This window comes from Canis lupus, chromosome 4, assembly GCF_003254725.2.
Source record: "Canis lupus dingo isolate Sandy chromosome 4, ASM325472v2, whole genome shotgun sequence".
Taxonomy (NCBI): Eukaryota; Metazoa; Chordata; class Mammalia; order Carnivora; family Canidae; genus Canis; species Canis lupus.
This window is the reverse complement of record NC_064246.1, coordinates 6,654,050-6,674,184: the sequence shown is the minus strand read 5'-3', so window position 1 is coordinate 6,674,184 and position 20,135 is coordinate 6,654,050. Positions and strand designations below refer to the sequence as shown.

The 20,135-nt window shown below is 39.7% G+C and overlaps 1 protein-coding gene and 1 long non-coding RNA gene across 3 annotated transcripts in view; one reads left to right on the top strand and one right to left on the bottom strand.

The window, feature by feature from the left end:
• PCNX2 (pecanex 2) overlaps positions 1-20,135 on the bottom strand; it is a 288,030-nt gene that overhangs the window by 94,445 nt on the left and 173,450 nt on the right. The window lies entirely within an intron of this gene.
• On the top strand, positions 5,247-18,978 carry LOC125754938 (uncharacterized). The gene is made up of 4 exons (XR_007410093.1): positions 5,247-5,370; positions 6,153-6,249; positions 12,948-13,069; positions 18,819-18,978. It is a non-coding gene; the product is annotated as an uncharacterized LOC125754938 (long non-coding RNA).

Sequence of the window (20,135 nt, the reverse complement as noted above, 5' to 3'; positions counted from 1 at the left end):
TTTCTGAGGCAAGGGAAACAAACCAAAAAAAAAAAAAAAAAAAAAAAAAAGAAAGAAAGAAAAAAAAAAAAACTATGGGGACTACATCAAAATAAAAGGTTTCTGCAAAGTGAATGAGACAATTAACAAAACTGTGGAAGGAGCCTCGGTGTCCAACGAAAGATGAATGGATAAAGAAGATGTGGTTTATGTATACAATGGAATATTACTCAGCTATTAGAAATGACAAATACCCACCATTTGCTTCAACGTGGATGGAACTGGAGGGTATTATGCTGAGTGAAGTAAGTCAGTCGGAGAAGGACAAACATTATATGTTCTCATTCATTTGGGGAATATAAATAATAGTGAAAGGGAATATAAGGGAAGGGAGAAGAAATGTGTGGGAAATATCAGAAAGGGAGACAGAACGTAAAGACTGCTAACTCTGGGAAACGAACTAGGGGTGGTAGAAGGGGAGGAGGGCGGGGGGTGGGAGTGAATGGGTGACGGGCACTGGGGGTTATTCTGTATGTTAGTAAATTGAACACCAATAAAAAATTTAAAAAAAACAAAAACAAAATGCAACCTGTAGAATGGGAAAAGATATCTGCAAATGACATATCCAATAAAGGGTTAGTATCCAAAGCATATAAAGAATTTATAAAACTCAACACCTCAAAAATGAATAATATGATTTTAAAAATGGGCAGAAGACATGAAGACATTTTTCTAAAGAAGACATCCAGATGGCCAACAAAGCATAAAAAGATGCTCAACATCACACATCATCAGGGAAATGCAAATCAAAACCATAATGGCGTATCACCTCACACATGTCAGAATAACTAAACTCAACAACACAAGAAACAACACATGTTGATGAGGATGCAAACTGAAGCATGCACTGTGGAAAACAGTATGGAAGGTCTTCAAAAAATTAAAAATAGAATTTCTCTACGATCCAGCAATCACACTACTGGGTATTTACCCAAAGAATACAAAAACACTAATTCGAAGGGATATATGTACTCCTATGTTTATAACAGCATTATCTATAGAAGCCAAGATATGGAAGCAGCTGGAGTGCCCATCAATTGATGAATGGTTAAAGAAGATGTGGGGGCAGCCCCGGTGGCTCAGGGGTTTAGCGCCGCCTTCAGCCCGGGGTGTGATCCTAGAGACCCGGGATTGAGTCCCACATTGGGCATCCTGCGTGGAGCCTGCTTCTCCCTCTGCCTGTGTCTCTGCCTCTCTTTCTCTGTGTCTCTCATTAATGAATAAATACAGTCTTTAAAAAAAAAAAAAGAAGAAGATGTGGTATACACATGTAATGGACTATTATTCAGCCATAAAAAAAGAATGAAATCTTGCCATTTGCAATGACATGGATGGAGCTAGAGAGTATAGTGCTAAGCTAGAGAGTATAATGAAATAAGTCAGTCAGAGAAAGACAAATACCATATGATTTTACTCATGTGGCATTTAAGAAATAAAGCACATAGGCAAAGGAAAGAAGAGAGACAAATCAAGAAACAGACTCAATGTAAGGAACAAATAGATGGTTGCCTGAAGAATGGGGATGGGTGAAATAGGTAATGGGGGATTAAGGAGGGCACTTGTGATGAGCACCAGGTATTGTGAGGAATTGTCGAATCACTATATTGTACATTTGAAAGTGATACAATACTTTGTGTTAACTGGAATTAAAATTAAAAATTAAAAAAAAATATTACTGAGTATCTAAAAGCTGCATAACAATATCAAGTATCTAACATATACATAGTTTGAACCTCAGATTAAAAAAGAGAAAGAGAACAGGAGGACAAAAGAAGCATTTGAAGAAGTAATGGCCAAGAAATTGTCCAAAATAATGACAGACACTCAGTCACAGATTCAAGAGCAGATGACAAGGAGGATAAATACCCAACAACAACAAAGCCTATAAAACTAGGCATGTCCTATTCAAACTGCTGAATACAAAAGACAAAGAAAATATTAGAGGCAAACACTACAAAAAGACATTATACAGAGAAAAACAACAGTTAAAATTACAGAAGACTTACATCAGAAACAATGCAGGGCCAAAGTGGCATTTTTTAAGTGCTAAAAGTGCTAAATGGGATGACATTTTTTGAATTTATTTATTTATTTATTTATTTATTTATTTATTTATTTACTTATTTAAGAGAAAGAGGGCAAACAGGGAAGAAAGAGAGGGATAAGACTACCCACTGAGCACAGAGCCTGATGTAGGGGCCTGATGTAGGGCTTGATCTCAGGATCCCAAATCATGACCTGATCTAAAATCAAGATTTGGATGCTTAACTGACTAAGCCACCCAGGCACTCCTAAATGGCATGATATTTTTACAGGGGGTGGGGGTGGGTAGGACTGTTAAAATAGAATTCTATACCCAATGAGACCATCTTTCAAAAATGAAAAAGAAATACTTTCTCAGACAACCAAAACTGACCAAGTTAATGGCCAATAAACCTACACTAAAAGAACTCTTCTAGAAAGTTCAGGTACAGGAAGTATGATATCGTTTGGAAACCTGGATCTACACAAAGAAACAGAGCATCATAAATGGAATTAGTAGCAATAAAATACTTTTTCCTTATTTCAATTGCTTTAAAAGAGTAATTTTGCTCTAAAGCATAAATAGTAACAGTGTATTATGTGTTCATCTCATATGTAAAATTAAATGCGTGACAGCACAAAGAATGGGAAGAACTGTTGAAATTCCTTACCCTACACATGAAGTAGCATAATATTATTTGAAGGTATAGTTCTAGGAATTGAAGTTTTATATTTTTAATGTAAGAGCAATGACTTAAAAATAATCGGAAGAAGTAATAAGTCAACAGAAGAAGTAAAATGAAATTAAAAAGTAGTTAGTTCAAAGTGACATCTCTCCAAAGTACTTCCTGTGACCCTTCTGTCCACCGCCTCAATTACTTTCTCCTTCTGGAGATCCTCACTATCTGCGGCTTATAACTTCAAATCACTACAAAGTAGCATAGCATCCTGGTGACAAGGGCGGACTTGGCAGTCATATAGACATGTGTTCCTATCACAGCCTTGCATCTCATTAGCTGTGTGATCTTGGGCAAGTTTCACTCCATTGAGCCTTAGTTTCCTCCTCTGAAAAGCAGATATGGTAATGGTACCTACCTGAGAAATTTATTGTGAAGATTAAATGACATAATCCAGATACTTTTTTTTTTTTAATCTCAGGACTCTGCTTACATTATACTCTCAATAAATATAGGTTACTTTACTACGGCCCTTATGGTATTGTTTCAAAAGTACTTTTTATATGTTTTTATCTCCTTTGTCCCCCACTGGAGCATATACTCATTGGCAGCAGACACCAGGTATTATTTATAGTATATATTTATTATTTGTCTTCTAGCAGATAAGTAGTATAGGCATATGGCTGATGTAAGTGCAGCAAAAGTTTTCCAGAAAGTGAAACGATGAATGAATGAAACTTTCAGGTGTTTCCCTAGCTCATCAAGTGATATAAGCCATGGCTCTAGTGGGCATTGGTCCAGTGGAAATGTTCCTGTTGCTTCCTGATTCTCATTTACATGCCAAATCCTTGCAATAGCCATGGATTTCCCTTATAAGAGAGGTCTTTACTCTCTTTTTCCCTCTGAAGACTTTAAACTTACCATAGCAACCATCTCAGAATCATCAATACCCTTTCTTCAGTCAGAGGGACTGTGGTTTGGTCCATTAAAGTATTTCTGAAACTGGTAGGTCAAGGAAAGAAAGAATGGGAAAGTCTGTGACCTCCAAGTTCTTGTCCTAAATATGGGAGCCTGGCAAAAGGCACGACTGGGAACCTGCAGGTTCATATACTTACATCCTGTAAAACCAGAAGCTTCCAACCAATAAAGGATGGCAAATGCCAGTGGTCAGCCTTATAAGGAAAATGTGGCCTGATGCAACTGAATCAAGTTCTGCCTTTGGAAAGTATTTAAGGAGGGCTTCCCCTAATGCTGAGTAAGGTGAGTTTTCAAAATTCTTTCAGTGAAGAGAGTCTAGAGTTGTCACCTTCCCTGAATTCCCTGAAGCCACTTATGTAGGTTTTGTGTGCCTTAGGCCCACATCCCTTCCCCATTCCTGGAAGACTGATCAGTAGTGGCTCTTCAATGCTCTGGTTTAATGAACCATCACCACTGCCCTGACGGGAGAACTGCAAATACTAAGCCAGCAGGCAGCCTCCTTCAGGAGAGAAATCTATAGACTTTAAGAAAAAAAAGGGGGGGGGGAGCTGCAAATATTTCTTTAATACATTAACAGGGGAAAAATACATTAACAGGGACACACTTAACATTACTAAATCCATGAATTTTTTTATAGTATGCTTTTACAGGAGAATATAGGAAGCCTGAAAGAAAACAGGGTATAGCCTGTGCACACCAGGCTTGAGATCCCAGACAGGGATCAGGAAAAACTGATCCTTACTTTGAAAGTAGTGGTTAAGAGGAGCTGCTAACATTCATTTCAGCCCTGCATCCTTTCCCTGGAAATAAATAACAGTAAGTTGCATGGTTTGAGTTAAGGGTAACTCATCCCTTTGATGTGTGGGTGGTGTACTGGGGAGTGGAAGACAAGAAAGTTGATGTGCTAGGCTATAAATCTCAACTAAAGGGTGTTTGGAGCTGTCTGGGCACTTCCCAGCAGTTACATGACACAGTTAAGAGCTGGCCAGTTGGGTGACATCAGCTGGTCACCCTGGGGTAGATCTACAGTTCTATGTGGGTTGTGATTTACCCTGCAGGTACTCAGCTGACTAGAGAGCACAGAGCAACACACTTCCAGCAGAGCAGCCAGTGCTGCTGGGCCATGTGTTAACTCCTCACTGTGAACAGGATGGCAGGGAGCAGTGACACAGCTAAACAGGATTGATAGGAAGCCAAGAAAATAAAAACACACACCATGAAAAGCCGGAGGAGGGAACTCTAAGTGACCCATATGCTCAGTCTAAAACCTTCCCTCTTCCCACATCCTCCCCTGCCCCTGCACTGTGAATCATCATCTCTCTAGAATAATAAAATGTCATCCACTCACTACATTTAAGCTTAGATTTCATTTTTCAAAAACCAGTTTTTCCATCTCTCAGCTCTCAACTGATTTCAATTAGTATGTGTTGAGTAATCACAATGATGGTGCATTTTGTTCCATGTTGCAGGAAGCAGGAAACAAATAAACACACCCATGGTCCCACCATTTGAGGAGTTGACAATCTCTCTGGGAACACAAACCTATTGGACTGTGTGCTTTGCTTCTAGATGCAGTGTACAGCTTGTGAAGTTTTCTCCTGAACCATCCAGAGTGGCAGCTACCAAGTGAAAATGTATCCCCAGCACCTGGAAGGTATGTTATGTTTCTACAGTAGCTTTGTCAACCTCCTGCAAGCCAGTCTGTACTGCTATCCTTGGGCAGGGAAGAGTGAGACTGAGTTCAAGTCACTCACTGAGAGAGTGGCTCTGGATAAAGTACCAAATAGCCGGTGCACAGGAGCAACATCCACAGAGATTTATTGTATACTACTGTGTGCCTGACCCTTATCTGGAAATGGGGACATATCAGTAGACAAACCAGGCAAAGATCTTTGCCCTCATGGAATTTATATTCTAGTGGAAGGGAAGATCAAAGGATAAACAAGTCAATGATAGAGCATATTAGGAGGTGGTGAGTGCTGTCAGTAGTCAGGGTGGGTCTGATTTGAGAAGGTGAAATTTGAGCAAAGCCCAGAAAGAGCTGATAGTGGAAGTCCATGGGGAGGGGGGAGGAGCATTTTTAGGCTAAAGAAACAGCTAGAGCAAGGGACTCCACATGAAAGCATGCTTTGCACGGTGAAGGAATGTCAAAGAGAGCTAGATTAAACACAAGGAGAATAGGAGAGGAGGTCAGAGCAGTGATGGGAAGTCAGCTGGTGTCAGTCAGTGGGCCAGTGTAAGGGATTTGGCTTTTGCTCTGTGTGAAATGGGGAGCCATGTCAGGGTTCTGAGCAGGGACAAGATACGGTTTGTCTTTTAGAAGAAAAACTTGAGGGACTTCTAGTTTTAGCTCTAACATGAAAAAAGATTAAGAATTGTCACTCTCACTTTTCCAAGAAGAAAAAGCTAAACAAACTGAATATTGATGTCTCTTAGACCCATCAGACACCTGATGTCCAACGGAGAGCTGCCTCTCTGGAAGGGTCAGTAATACCTACTCATCTGGGGCAGAAGCCGCTGGATCCATAAATTGGTAGGGACACTTAAACTGTGATTCTGGCAAACTCTTATAGGCTGAGTGTGGACGAGCATGAAATTTAGAACCCCCTGGAACCACAGTCTTAGGATCCCTCCATACTTTCATACCCCAGAAAACCCAGCAGGTTCTCATGGTGAAGAGCCAAGAAAGATATCCTCATGGGCCTGGAAAGGGGAAGAAATTAACCACTGTGAAACCCAATGGCCCACTCCAAATGACAAAGGGCTTTGCTTGAGCCTTATCATGGCTAGGGGAAGGAGATTCCTCCCCCTCCAGCTTACCTCACATAAAAGAGGAAAAAACACAGTTAACAGAGTCAGGGCTTTAAGGAAATAGAGTAGGAATGCTACTACCAGCAAAGGGAGTACAGGGCATGGGGAGTAAAAAGCTACACAATTCTGGAAACACTTATGACGATCCCAGCCCTGAGACACAGGTCCAATGAGAGATGGAGATTTTACTGGAAGATGATAGAATATCCTCCTGTCCCATACCTTACCAGCATACCAACAAAGATCCAGTATAGTAACACTAGGTTACATTTAAAATGACACAAGATACAACTTGCTCTGAGGAGGAGTTTTTCAGGAAGCCAAAAATCAAGAGACACAAAAACAAGGACATTAGAAAAACTTGAAGCCTCTGGGACCTACAGTTATAGCAAACATTAAACACAATTTCTCATCTAATCAGAATAATGGAAATCTTCACACTAAAGACCTATTCACCTCATTTTCTATTACCTGATACAACATGTTCTGCTTTCAACAAAAAATTAAAAGTGTGTCTCTGAAGAGGGAAAGCAAGCACCAGAATGAGACTCAGAAATGACACGGATGTTGGAATGATCACACAGGGAATCAAAAATAACTATGATTAATATGTCTGGAGCTTAATGGAAGAGTAGATAACACACAAGAACAGATGTAATGTAAACAAGGAAATGGAAACTTTAAGAAAGGGTAAAAAGGAAACTAAAAACACTGTAACAGCAACTAGAAATCCCTTTATTGGGTTCATCAATAGACAGGACTTGGTCAAATAAAGAATCAGTGAGTTTGAAGATATGTCAACTGAAATGGAAACAAACAAAAAACCAAACCAAAACCAAAATATCCAAGAACTATGGGACAATAAGGAAAGGTGTAACATATGCATAATTGCAATACCAGAGGAAGAAGAAAGAGCAGAAGATATATTTCAATAACAGCCAGGAACTTTCAAAATTAATGACAGACATGGAAACGCAAACCCAGAAAAGTGAAGTCACCAAGCAAGACTGAATGCACACACACACGCACGCACGCATGCACACACACACACCCCTAGGCATGTCATATTCAGGCTTCAGAAAGCCAAAAGAGAAAAAAATTGAAATCCAGAAGGAAAAAATACCTTATGTATAGAGGAACAAAGATAGAAATTGGAGATTTCTTGTTAGAAATTTTGCAAACATGGAGAAAGGGGAATGAACTATTTATTTATTATAAAGTGTTGATAGAAAAAGCCCTGCCAACCTGGAATTCTACAGCCTACAAGATTGTTCTCCAAAATTGAAGGAGGAAAAAGAAATAAAGACTTTGTAGATAAATCTGAGGAAATCCATTACCAGCTGGCCTTCCCTGCAAGAAATGTTAGAAGTATTTCATGCTGAAGTAAAATGATACAGGTCTGAAACTTAAGTCTATAAAAGTAAAATATTTTATTGTTTGTATTTTCAATTGACAGAAAATATAACTTTTTGTTTAAAGAAATAATAGGAATAATGTGTTGGGTGATTTTAAAATATGGATAAAGAAATGAATAATTTCAACATCAGAAAGAACAGGAAGGAGAAATTGAAAATACTCTGATAAAAGTTATCTGAATTAGAAAATGAAGCAGTATAGCATCACTTGATGATGAATTCAGATTAGCTTAAAATGTACATCGTAGGCTTCCACTTCAGAGAAGAGGAAGAACACATCTTTCTCTACTTCTCCTGTTCAATACAATAGAAAATATTGGAAATGGTTTATTAAATAAACCTAAAAAGACTCTGGAAGTTGGAGAGGAAAGGGGAAACCAGCTAAAGACACCAAGATCTAGGAAAATAAATGGTAGTGTGTTCCCTGGATTTTCTTTTGACCACATATTTCACAGATTTAGAGCTATGCAAGCCAGCAACTCAGAAATGGAAAGAGGCATAAACCAAAAAAATCCACAGTAAAAATAAAAACAAAGTATGCTCTCTCTAGTCAAATGACCAGAAAAAGCACAGCCTAGCAGGACAGAAATTTTTAATAAATAACCTCTCTACTCCAGCCAAACGTCACAGGAGATCTAAAATCCACACTATTAGTAGAATTAAAAGACAAGCCCAGAAAGCATATACCTAATAAAGGACTTGTATCCATAATATGCAAAGAACTCTTACACTCAACAATAAGAAAATAAACCAATTTAAAAATAGGTAAAAAAAAATCTGGACACTTCAATAAAGAAGAGACACAGTCAGCAAATAAATACATGACAACACAAACATCATTTGCTTTTAGGGAAATTAAAATTGAAATGAGATGGCACTATAAATACCTACTAGAATTGCTAAAATCTAAAAAAACTGACAGCCTAAATTGTTGATGAGGTGGAGGAACAACAGGAACTCTCACTCATTGTGGTAGAAATGTAGAACAGTAGAAGGCACTTTGGAAGATACTTTGGCAGAGTATATTACAAAGCTAAACTTACTTTTACCATATAATTTAGCTATCAGGTATTTACCCAATCTAACCGAAAATTATGTCTACACAAGACCTGAAACAAATGTTCATAGTAGCTTTATTCATAATTAGCAAAAACTAGAAACAATCAAGATTTCTTTCACTAAAATGAATGGATAAACATCCATACAATGGAGTACTATTCAGTGATTAAAAAGGAATAAGCTATCAAGCCAGAGCCATGCAAAGCCACAGATAAAATCATTAATGTATATTGCTAAGTAGAAGCAGCCCATCCAAAAAGGTACATGATTGTCATTATATGGCACACTGGAAACAGGCCAAATGAAAGCAGTAACAAATAAATACATCAGTGGTTGCCAGGTTTGGGGAAGGGGAAGAAGGATTGAATAGATGAAGCACAAGGGATTTTTTAGAGCAATCAAACTATTTTGTAAGATATGATAATAGTGTATACATGACACAATACCTTTGTTAAAAGCCATAGAAATTTATAATGTGAGAAAATGCAATGAATGCAAATTTTTAAAAATCATCTAGGAGACTGGGGGACACCCAAGTGGAATGCAATGTAGCTGTTATAAATATAAGAAACAACCTCACTAAGGGAAGTAAAGAAGGTGCTTATTCAAGAAACTCTAAAAATGAGTGGAATCTGTAAGATTAAAGGCAAAAAGGAACATCACTGCACCTGAGCATTGTGCTTTAGTTGATAAGGTTGTTTCCCACGGCGCACAGGTGGACTATTATGAACCTACTCTACAAGCACACTAGAAGTGAACAGCAAGTAAATGGATGACAGATGGTAGATGCCAGGTTTCTCACTGTTGGAGCAGGAAGTAACAGTAAGCAAGGGGAATTGGCCAGAATGATCCCTGTGGTCTTGGATTCAACTTGGAGATATCAGTATGAACTCGTGTTTAGCTTAATGTAGATATAGGGGGTTACACATAGAATCCTCTCTAGATATGTGTAAATACATGAGTATACACATGTATATTTCTTTGCTCTGTCAGCTGAGAGTGCTTGGAATCAATGACTCTCAAGTATCAAGAACACACCTTACTGAGTCCAGATTTTGGTTTCTAAATACCATTCTCCAATAAAGGGAGGCAGGGTTCCCTTGGAGAAATGCCAAATTTTAGAACTAGGGCAGGAAATATGCAAGACATATCTAGAATATCTTATAGTGCCAGAAGGTATAAAGTGTTAACACACACACACACACACACACACACACACAAAATGGGGCTATGTCAAAGGGACACAAAAGCCAGCTGAAAGAGCTCCAAAAGAAAAGCAACAAGATGAGTAAAGTAATACTGTATTATTACCTAATTTATTAAATAAATATCTATGAGTCCATACTGATATAAAAATAGGTAGATGATAGATTTACAAAACTCTCATGAAGAAAAATTAATTTTCATGGCCAAAAGACATGAACAGAAATCTCACAGAGGAAGACATAGACATGGCCAACAAGCACATGAGAAAATGCTCTGCATCACTTGCCATCAGGGAAATACAAATCAAAACCACAATGAGATACCACCTCACACCAGTGAGAATGGGGAAAATTAACAAGGCAAGAAACAACAAATGTTGGAGAGGATGTGGAAAAAAGGGAACCCTCTTGCACTGTTGATGGGAATGTGAACTGGTGCAGCCACTCTGGAAAACTGTGTGGAGGTTCCTCAAAGAGTTAAAAATAGACCTGCCTTACGACCCAGCAATTGCACTGCTGGAGATTTACCCCAAAGATACAGATGCAGTGAAACGCTGGGACACCTGCACCCCTATGTTTCTAGCAGCAATGTCCACAATAGTCAAACTGTGGAAGGAGCCTCGGCGTCCATCGAAAGATGAATGGATAAAGAAGATGTGGTCTATGTATACAATGGAATATTCCTCAGCCATTAGAAATGACAAATACCCACCATTTGCTTTGACATGGATGGAATTGGAGGGTGTTACGCTGAGTGAAATAAGTCAATCGGAGAAGGACAAACATTATATGGTCTCATTCATTTGGGGAATATAAAAAATAGTGAAAGGGAATAAAGGGGAAAGAAAAAATGAGTGGGAAATATCAGAAAGGGAGACAGAACATGAGAGACTCTTAACTCTGGGAAACAAACAAGGGGTGGTGGAAGGGGAGGTGGGCGGGGGGTGGGGGTGACTGGGTGACAGGCACTGAGAGGGCCACTTGATGGGATGAGCACTGGGTGTTATGCTATATGTTGGCAAATTGAACGCCAAAAAATAATAATAATAATAAACTTATTTGCAATAAGGTAATTTATTTTCTCAAATAAATTAGTTGTTAATTAAAGCTTTTTGATGTAGTAAAAAAATTAAATAATTTTCAGAGTAAATAAATTTATTATAGTTTCCATTCCCATCAAGGAAGTAGAACATAATTTCCTACTCTTTAAGTGTGGACTACACAGTGGCACTGTACCTCTATCATCCTCCTTCCCTAAGCCTATAACTCCAGCTTATCAACAGAAAAGCATCACACAGATTCTTACAGAAAAACATCTTACAAACATACGTAATCAATACCCCTCAAAACTATTAACTTCAAAAACAAAAAACCAAAACTATCACCACCAATAGGAGCCTAAGGAAACATGGCAACTAAATGCAGTACTGGGTGGAATTGAAAAGGGACATTATAGAAAAACCAAGGAAATTTGATTTAATATGGACTTTAGCTGATAACAACAGTCAACTTTGGTTCCTTAATTGGGATAAGTGTAGTAAATGAATATAAAATGTTAATAGTAGGGAAAACTGAGTATGCGGTTTGTGGGAACTCTGTACTATTTTACATCTTCTCCATGAATCTAAAATTATTCCAAAATTAGTTTATATAAAACAAACTCCCCTGGGCCCTGCATTGAGAACAGGCTGGAGGAGTGGCAGTGGAGGCAGGTAGGCCTATTAGAAGGCTACAGCCATAGCACAGGGGATGGATGGAGATGCTGGCACTAAAGTGGCAGCAGTGGGCAGTGAAAACTGAAAGATCCTGGGTATATTTTCAAAGGCTGATCTCTGAGTAAGGAGCAGAGAAAGCAATTTTAGAGTGCTTGATGAGGAAACAACCCTTTGCTGCTTGTAGCTATACCATCTCTCCCACCAAACTAAGCTCTACAAGGGCATTTCTGCCAAAGCACCTCAATTACTTGGGCAGCATACCTAATAGACACTAAATAATAATTGCAGAATCAAATTCTCCATGTCCTGTGATGAGATCCTGCGTGTCCCCTTACCTCAGTTTGGGCACAGCACCTCCCAGAACACTGACAACACCAAAGTGAATATAATTCATCTCCCCTATTTATCTTACCAAAGGAGACACTGTCTTTTAAAAATTGACCTAATTGAGGTGCCTGGTGGCACAGTAATTAAGCATCCAGCTCTTGGTTTCTTGATTTTGACTCAAGTAATCGTCTCAGGGTTGTGAGACCAAATCCCAAGTCAGCTCCATGCTGGCCGTGGAGCCTCCTTAAGATTCTCTCTCTCCCTCTTCCTCCGCCCCTTCCCTCCACTTGCATGCGAGTGTGTGTGCACACTCATGCAACCATGCACTCTCTCCCTAAGTAAATAAATAAATAAATAAATAAATAAATAAATAAATAAATCCCACCTAATTAACTTTCAGATTGACTGATATTTATATTTTCACTGTAGAACTTATTGATGAGTCCCACAACCCAGTGATCACTGAAGGCCAGTAAGATTGTTTTTAAGCCGTGAGATATTTTTAAATTTATTTGTAGACTCTTGATCAGTCCCACCACTTGAGTTGAAAGTTTAACAAGAGGTGGTTATGCTGGTCCCAAACTGTATCAGTTTTACCAGTTGGGATGGTGATTTTATTCAATTAAATATTATATAAACTGGTGCAACATAAGTACAAACAATATGAGTACCAACGGACGAGGGGTGTTTCTATCACAGCAAAGTTGAATGCTGAAGATTTGAGGAAGACATCTCTAAAAATACTGTTGTGGACTAATGGCATGAATGAGAAGAGACTTGAGAACAAAGAAAATGGGAACTGCTTTCAGACTGTTTAACAGGTAACTTTCACTTCTCCCTTGAAGTAGAATTTAAAAAATCAGAAACAGGAACAGAAAAACCCTAGAAAACACATAATGGGCATGGTTCATGGAATAAGACCAAATGGTCCTCATTCTGTAGATTCCTACTCAAAGAAAAGGCTTCCAAAGAGTGATAATAAGAGTTCATGTATAAATTTTGTGCTGTTATAAAATTACCTGATAGGCATGTTGTTATCACTTACTATTAATTTCCTGTTTAAGTTTTTCAGTTAGCCAACCAACTACCCACCAAATTTAGTTGAATTTAAAGATTCTACTGGACTGTGATCCTTCTTCCCATTCATTCCCACTCTCTCTTTCTCTCTCACCATTTCTTCCTCATGTATACTTTTAAATGATAACTGGGATGCTAGTAGGCGATCCAGATAGATTTCCTATAGAAAGTTGCAGAGGATTTGAAAGTTTTATCACAGTAGACTTCATTTCCTTAAAAACAGGACACTGTAGGGCATAAAGAACACTCCAGGCCTTATGGCTTGATGTTATTACGGGAGTTAGTCTTGTCTAGTAGAAAGTGTAAGATGGCCTTGCTGAAGATTCCAGAGTTATGAAAAAGATCAGTAAAACTGACAAGTCCCATTTCTTTTTTTGCTTACCATTATGCTGTACTTTATCTTGTTTCAAGAGTCACTTCTCAAATCTATTTCTTAAATGCTGGTCATCCCTATTGGAAGGAATATAAATCTTTTGGAAGGATTCTCTATTGAGACTCTTTCATGTATATGCTATCAACCCAGCAATTCTCATGATGGGAATCTATGTATCTTAGACACTTGTGTGTTTCCTAACACCAGGATGTTAGGTTTGATCTTTGCATGGTTGGATGCAGTAGCATCAGACATTTCTTCTTTCTTCCCTCCCTGATTCCCAGCTCCTCTAAGTCTGGTTAGGACTCAAGAAGGGGCAGAAGTCTAGGCTTCATTAACTAGAGGACACACACACTTCTGACCACTGTCCCTGGTTCATGAATGAACACGCAACACCAAAGGAGTCAATGAGATTTGTCCCCAGGACATTGGCTGAAGTCATTAGGAAAGATGATTTCTCTTCTTTCTGGAATTCTGAGGTATAAGAAGGCTGTGAATCCAGAACTGCTAGTGACCATGGCTACACCGTGTGGATAAGCCTATCTGAGGATGAAGCCAACAGAGGAGAGAAGGGCATCCAGCATGCGGACGTGAGAAGAAATAAAAACAGAATTTCAGGGCCATCATTTAAGTGTCTGGATCATCCAATCAGTTATGTATGTGAACTAGTAAATTCCCTTTTTTCATTAAGCCAATTTTATATAGATTTCTGGAGTTCATGAGCACAGAAGTCCCAAGTATCATAGAAGAAAATCTATAAACAAACTAAATATTTACCAGTAGGGGAATAGCTAACCAAATTATGATATGTGGTATGGAATACTATGCAGACATCAAAAAGAGGAGGCCACATTAGATGCACAGTCATGGAAGTTCTCTGAGATATATTTTTAAGCAACAAAGGGAAGTAAAAAATGTGTAAAGAATGATCCTATTTAAATGTGTGTGTGGGATGCCTGGGTGGCTCAGTGATTGAGCATCTGCCTTCAGCTCAGGTTATGATCCCCGGGGTCCTGGGATCAAGTCCAGCATTGGGATCCCCATGGGGAGCCATCTTCTCCCTCCGCCTATGTCTCTGCCTCTCTATCTCTCCTGTGTCTCTCATGAATAAATATCTTAAAAAAAATAAATGTTTGTGTGTGTGTGTGTGTGTGTGTGTAGGTATGTGTGTGTGTGTTGTAAGAATTGGTAGGAAAACAGAATGGAAGGAATGATTCTGAAATGTTTACCATGGTCATCATTAGGGAGAGGAGGCAGTTAAGAAGTGAGGAATGTGTATAAGGTAGACTTTCTTTGTATTTTTCCATTGTTTTTCTAAGTTTATTATAATGAGTATATATTTATGCATTACTTATGCAAATTAAAATATTTATTTATTTCATTTATTCATGAGAGACACAGAGAAAGGCAGAGACACAGGCTCCCTGTGGGGAGCCCGATGTGGGACTTGATCCCAGTACCCCAGGATCATGCCCTGAGCCAAAGGCAGACACTCAACCACTGACACTGAGCCACCCAGACGTCCCAAAATTAAAATTTTTAAATGGAAACAAATCTCGTTCCCAAGGTCATTACTTTTGGTCCATGTGGCTTCTCATTCCACAAATCAGCACATCTAGAACCAATACTCTTCCCTCAGTTGTCTTTCTCTGCCCTCATCTAGTTAGTGACAGCACTAGCTGGAGTAGGGGTCTGAGAGCTCGCAGCGGGGGCTCTTCCTCCTGTAGGCCACTTCCCCAGCATCCCAGGGGCCCCTAAAGTGATCACCTCTGCCCCCCAGACCCCTCCCGGAAGTGTCCCTCTCTGTCCCACTCCTGCCACTGCAGTTCAAGCTCTCATTATGAGCTGCCTGCATGAGTGCAGTCCTCTCCTACCCAACTCCCAAGACTCCAACTACCACAAAGATATGTTTCTAAGGTGCATTTCTGATCCTGTTACTCCTCACTTAGCAACCTTCAGCCAAAGTAGGAATGAAGTACAAACCCTGATGCATGGCCTGTTCGGCACTTTGCCATCTGGCCTATGACACCTGCCACCCCACCATCCCCATCATGTGTTCATGCTTGCCAAAGGTCTTGCAGTTTCTGGAACATGCCCAAACTCTCTCTTGCTTCTGTGACTTTACACATGCAGTTCCCCTGGCATAGCTCACTTTTCCCTGCTTTCTTTGCCTGACTCATTCCCTCACTCTTTAAGGCTCCAGGTAATAAGCATCACTGTTTTGGATTCTCCTGGGTGGGACTGGGTACTGTTTTTATGTGGCCTCTTGAAATTCTCTGCCATGATCATCTTCCTTCTCACACTTTACTGTCATTATCTCCTTATCTTTCTGCCTTCTTTCCAGAGTCCCTGAGTGCGGGAGGCAGTGTCACAAAGTAGAGGCTCAAAGAATCTTATGCTACCATTTTATAACTGTGAGAACTTTGGTCAATTAACTTAAATTCTGTGCCTCTGTTTCCTTATCTGTACCATGAAGAGCACCTGACCACAAAGCTGTGGTGAGGATGGAGCATGTCAATTTTGTGTAAAGCACTGACAAGGCTGCCTGACCCATGGAAAGTACCAAATAAAGATGTGCTATCATTCATAAGAATTAGTAATCTTTGGGTCTAATACAATGCCTGGCACTTAATGAGTGCTAAATAAATGAACAATTACTTCGTTGAAGAAAGTATTTTGAATAAATGCCTCTGTAACAGCATGTGTTCCTAAACAAGAGGTTTATTTTTAATTTAAAACTTTTTACCTACGTACAGAATATAAGGAAAATGCCATTTAGAAACTTCAATTTCAAGTGATTTGAAGGCTAACTGCAGTCATCTATAACATAGCCAACATCATGGATCCATTGTGATTATTCATACAGCTTTGTGTAAAAACAACCTCACTCATTAATGTTCATTTGCTAGATGGTAAGAGCTAGCAACCATGTTGAACCAATGGCCTGTAGAGTTTCATACATAACGCATTCTGGAAATGCTGACAGAATTATTCTCTGGCAGGATTTTTTCAAGTCCTGCTTCTACAACTAAACATTACTAAACATGTGAAGGCAGGATGGTTTCTAGGAACTTTTTCAAGACCAGTGGGAGAGCACAAAAGCAGTTTTGTCATCTTTGTTCTTGTCACAACCAAGTGTCTGCACCTGGAGCATACCTTCTGCGCATCCCTCCCCACCCCGCCGGGACCTAGGCACACCAGAAATGTGACAAATTAATTACAGTACTTAATTCTTGAAAGTGAAGGCTGACGGATGAGGCATAACAGAAAGAAGGAAGGGATTGAGAAAAAGAGGAAGTGAGGGAGGATGGCCTGACTTCTCAGAGGTGATGGGCCTCATGGGTGTGCATTCAGAATACCACATGGCTCAATATGGGATATGTGGAGGGTGTGGGGGGACCTTCTTCCTCTCTGGCCACTCCCCACGAGCCCAGGACGCCATCACGGTGAATGTCTCACTCTCCAAGCCAATGCATGGACGGTGCTAATTCTTTCCCATGGAACTCTGGCCCTGGAACTCATTATGTCCCATTTTTCACTAGGTCTGGCAGGCTGCAGAGAGTAGCCAACATCCACCCTCCAGACCTCGGGGGACTCGGGAGTTTAGGGAAGTAGAGAATGCATGCAGCAGGGCCCTCTAGAAGCCACCTATTTCACGCTGTGGCCTCCAGGTGCTGTGACCTCACTCTGCAGATCATCCCCCTAACCAGGTCTCCCCTTCCTTTCTATGCCTGAAGGATTAGGGGCCACTGACTTATAATAACAATGAGTCTTAGATTCATGTAGCTCCTTTCTTACAGGGGAACTGGATTTTCTTTCTGTGTCTCTTCATTAGTCTTGCAGCCCTCCTGTGGGGTGGGCAGCCCAGGTAACAGTGACTCTCAGTTTAGCAGAATGGGAGCCAGGCTGGGGAAAGGGGTGTAGAGATGTCTGCACTGACATCTCCCAGAGGGGAGGACACATCATAAGTGAGACTTTGATGAGTGCACTGAACAAATATAATTTTATACTGTGCAATGAATAACCCTAAGAAGCACTAGAACCAGTAAGAACAATATAAGGGGTTTCTAGGAAACATATTAATAGAGACTGTTTTTTTAAAAGATATATTTAAATAACGACAAAGGACAGGAGGTATCAGCTAGGATTTGTAGGCAGGATATTTACAGGAAACATTAACTGTGAGCCCCTTCATTGCCTCCACTATCTTATGTCACTAATTTCTGTTGGCTTTTCTTTTCCAGGAAGATCTCAAATGCTGTCTCTTTAACTACATATTATTATTTTGTTTCTCATTCCAGAAAATTCATGGTTTCCAGCTCTTTCAAGATCAAGAGGGAGCAGGCATCAGAAAGAGTTAGGGATGTATCAGGACTGACTCACTAGATCATATGCTGATTTGTCTAGCTTCTGTTCTTATCCCCAGTCTTAAAGCAAACTATTCAAATTACGTGTGTGAATGCTCCCACAATTAGAGAAAACAAGGATGTGGCCATGATAGCTGTGCCTATAATTATTAGTTGTTTTTTTTTAGATATATTTATTTATTCATGACAGACACACAGAGAGAGGCAGAGACATAGGCAGAGGGAGAAGCAGGCTCCATGCAGGGAGCCTGATGTGGGACTCGATCCCAGGACTCCGGGATCATGACCTGAGCCAAAGGCAGATGCTCAATAACTGAGCTACCCAGGCTCAGTTTTAGGCGCCCCTGAAATTACTAGTGTTTGAACTGGTACTTCAAAAAAGATTGTGTTAAGTAAAAGTCAAATGCCAGCAGTGACTAAGTTTGTAAGGGTTTAGTTTCAGACTGTGTCCCTTCAGGTCCCTCCTCACCCCCCACTCCTGCCATCACACACAGGATAGTACCAGGTATCAGCGGGGAAAGGCCCCCAAGCTCCAGGAAATGAGAATCACTCCTCCTGCTGCACATGTACAATCACTTAGAAGCCACGCCCTCACCACTCTTACAGCCAGACCCTCCCTCCTTTCTGTCACGCTTCTGCTCACCTGGGGCCTCTCACTTTGCAGGACGACAGTTAAGTGGAGTCCAGTGTAGAAAAGCAACCACACTCCTTCCCATACTAAACAGTGTGTAGCTTCTGTTTCTCTACTTACAGTGGCTCTGCAAATACTGCCTCGGATTTGGAAAGCACATCTTACTTGAAGACTTCTTTTATAGTTGTATTAATTATTCCTCTCAACACCCAGGTGAGACTGCCACCCTCATTTTTGATTTTACCAGAAACTGAGGTTCAGAGATGGATATAAATATCACCATGTCAAAATATAAATAATGCCAGAGTCAGGAACTTGATATATCCAAACACATTTTGCGCCTGATAATAAGATCTTACTCCTGCAAGTGGTAAAATTATTTATAATAACTTCATAAATGCTTAAAGATTATAGGATATAGTTTTACATTTATTATGTGAGATAAAGGGAATTCATACATAATGAAGGAAAATAGAATTTGAAGCCTGTTATTTGAACCATCAGAGAACTAGGATAAATTTATCAAGACCAAACAGAACTCAAAGAGAGAAGAAATGTTTCTGGGAAAAGGAGCTAAGGTTCTGGAATATGATGTAGGCAGCAGAAGTGATAGCACAGAGCAAGTGACAAATGACACAAGGAGGGACTCAGGCAACTGAAAAATCAGTGTTCAGCCAGAGTTATCAGAGGAAATGCACCTGCCTGATAGGGTGATGATAATTATTCATGGGGCATCTTTAGGACAATATCAGAGTTTTGAGCTTTTGTTACCTAAAACAAGCAGAGAAAAAGGTAGAAGGAAAGGATAAGTAATAAAGAGAAAAATTAATAGAATTGATTAAAAAAAGAGATAAAAAAAAGAAGTTCAGGGGAAAAGGTCTTAAAATTTAAAAATTATTAACAAAAGCGGGGAGGGATTGGTTAAGTCAAGCTCAGGGTAGAAATGCACATCTGCCATATGAAACTGAGTGCATGAGGAAGCCAGATGTGAAGTGAGCTGTGTGTCAGTTTATTTACCAAGAGTTGTTCCAAATTCTTTTTCACTTCTGTTTACTAACCTTGGCTTTGTTAGGTGCTCAGAATACACTCAGGCAAGTATCCAGAGGATTTTATCCCTCCCCACCCCTGCCCCCGCTGTGTTAGACATTGGATTCCACCTCCATATATTTGCCTGAATTGTGATTAGGATTTCTTATTGCTCATGTATCAATTACAACATATGAAATCTTGACCTGACACAAGTCAAGATAATGAAAATACTCCAAGGGACCTGGCTCTCGAGCACCGGGTCACAAGTTTACCTCAAATGCTAGCTAATTAAAAAAAAAAAAAAATCAGTCTGGTCACTAATCTTTTATTCAAAGCAATTTGAGGTCTAGGGAAATTCTATAATGAGATTGTTAACAGAGACAAAGATCATAAAATTTCAAAATTTCAAG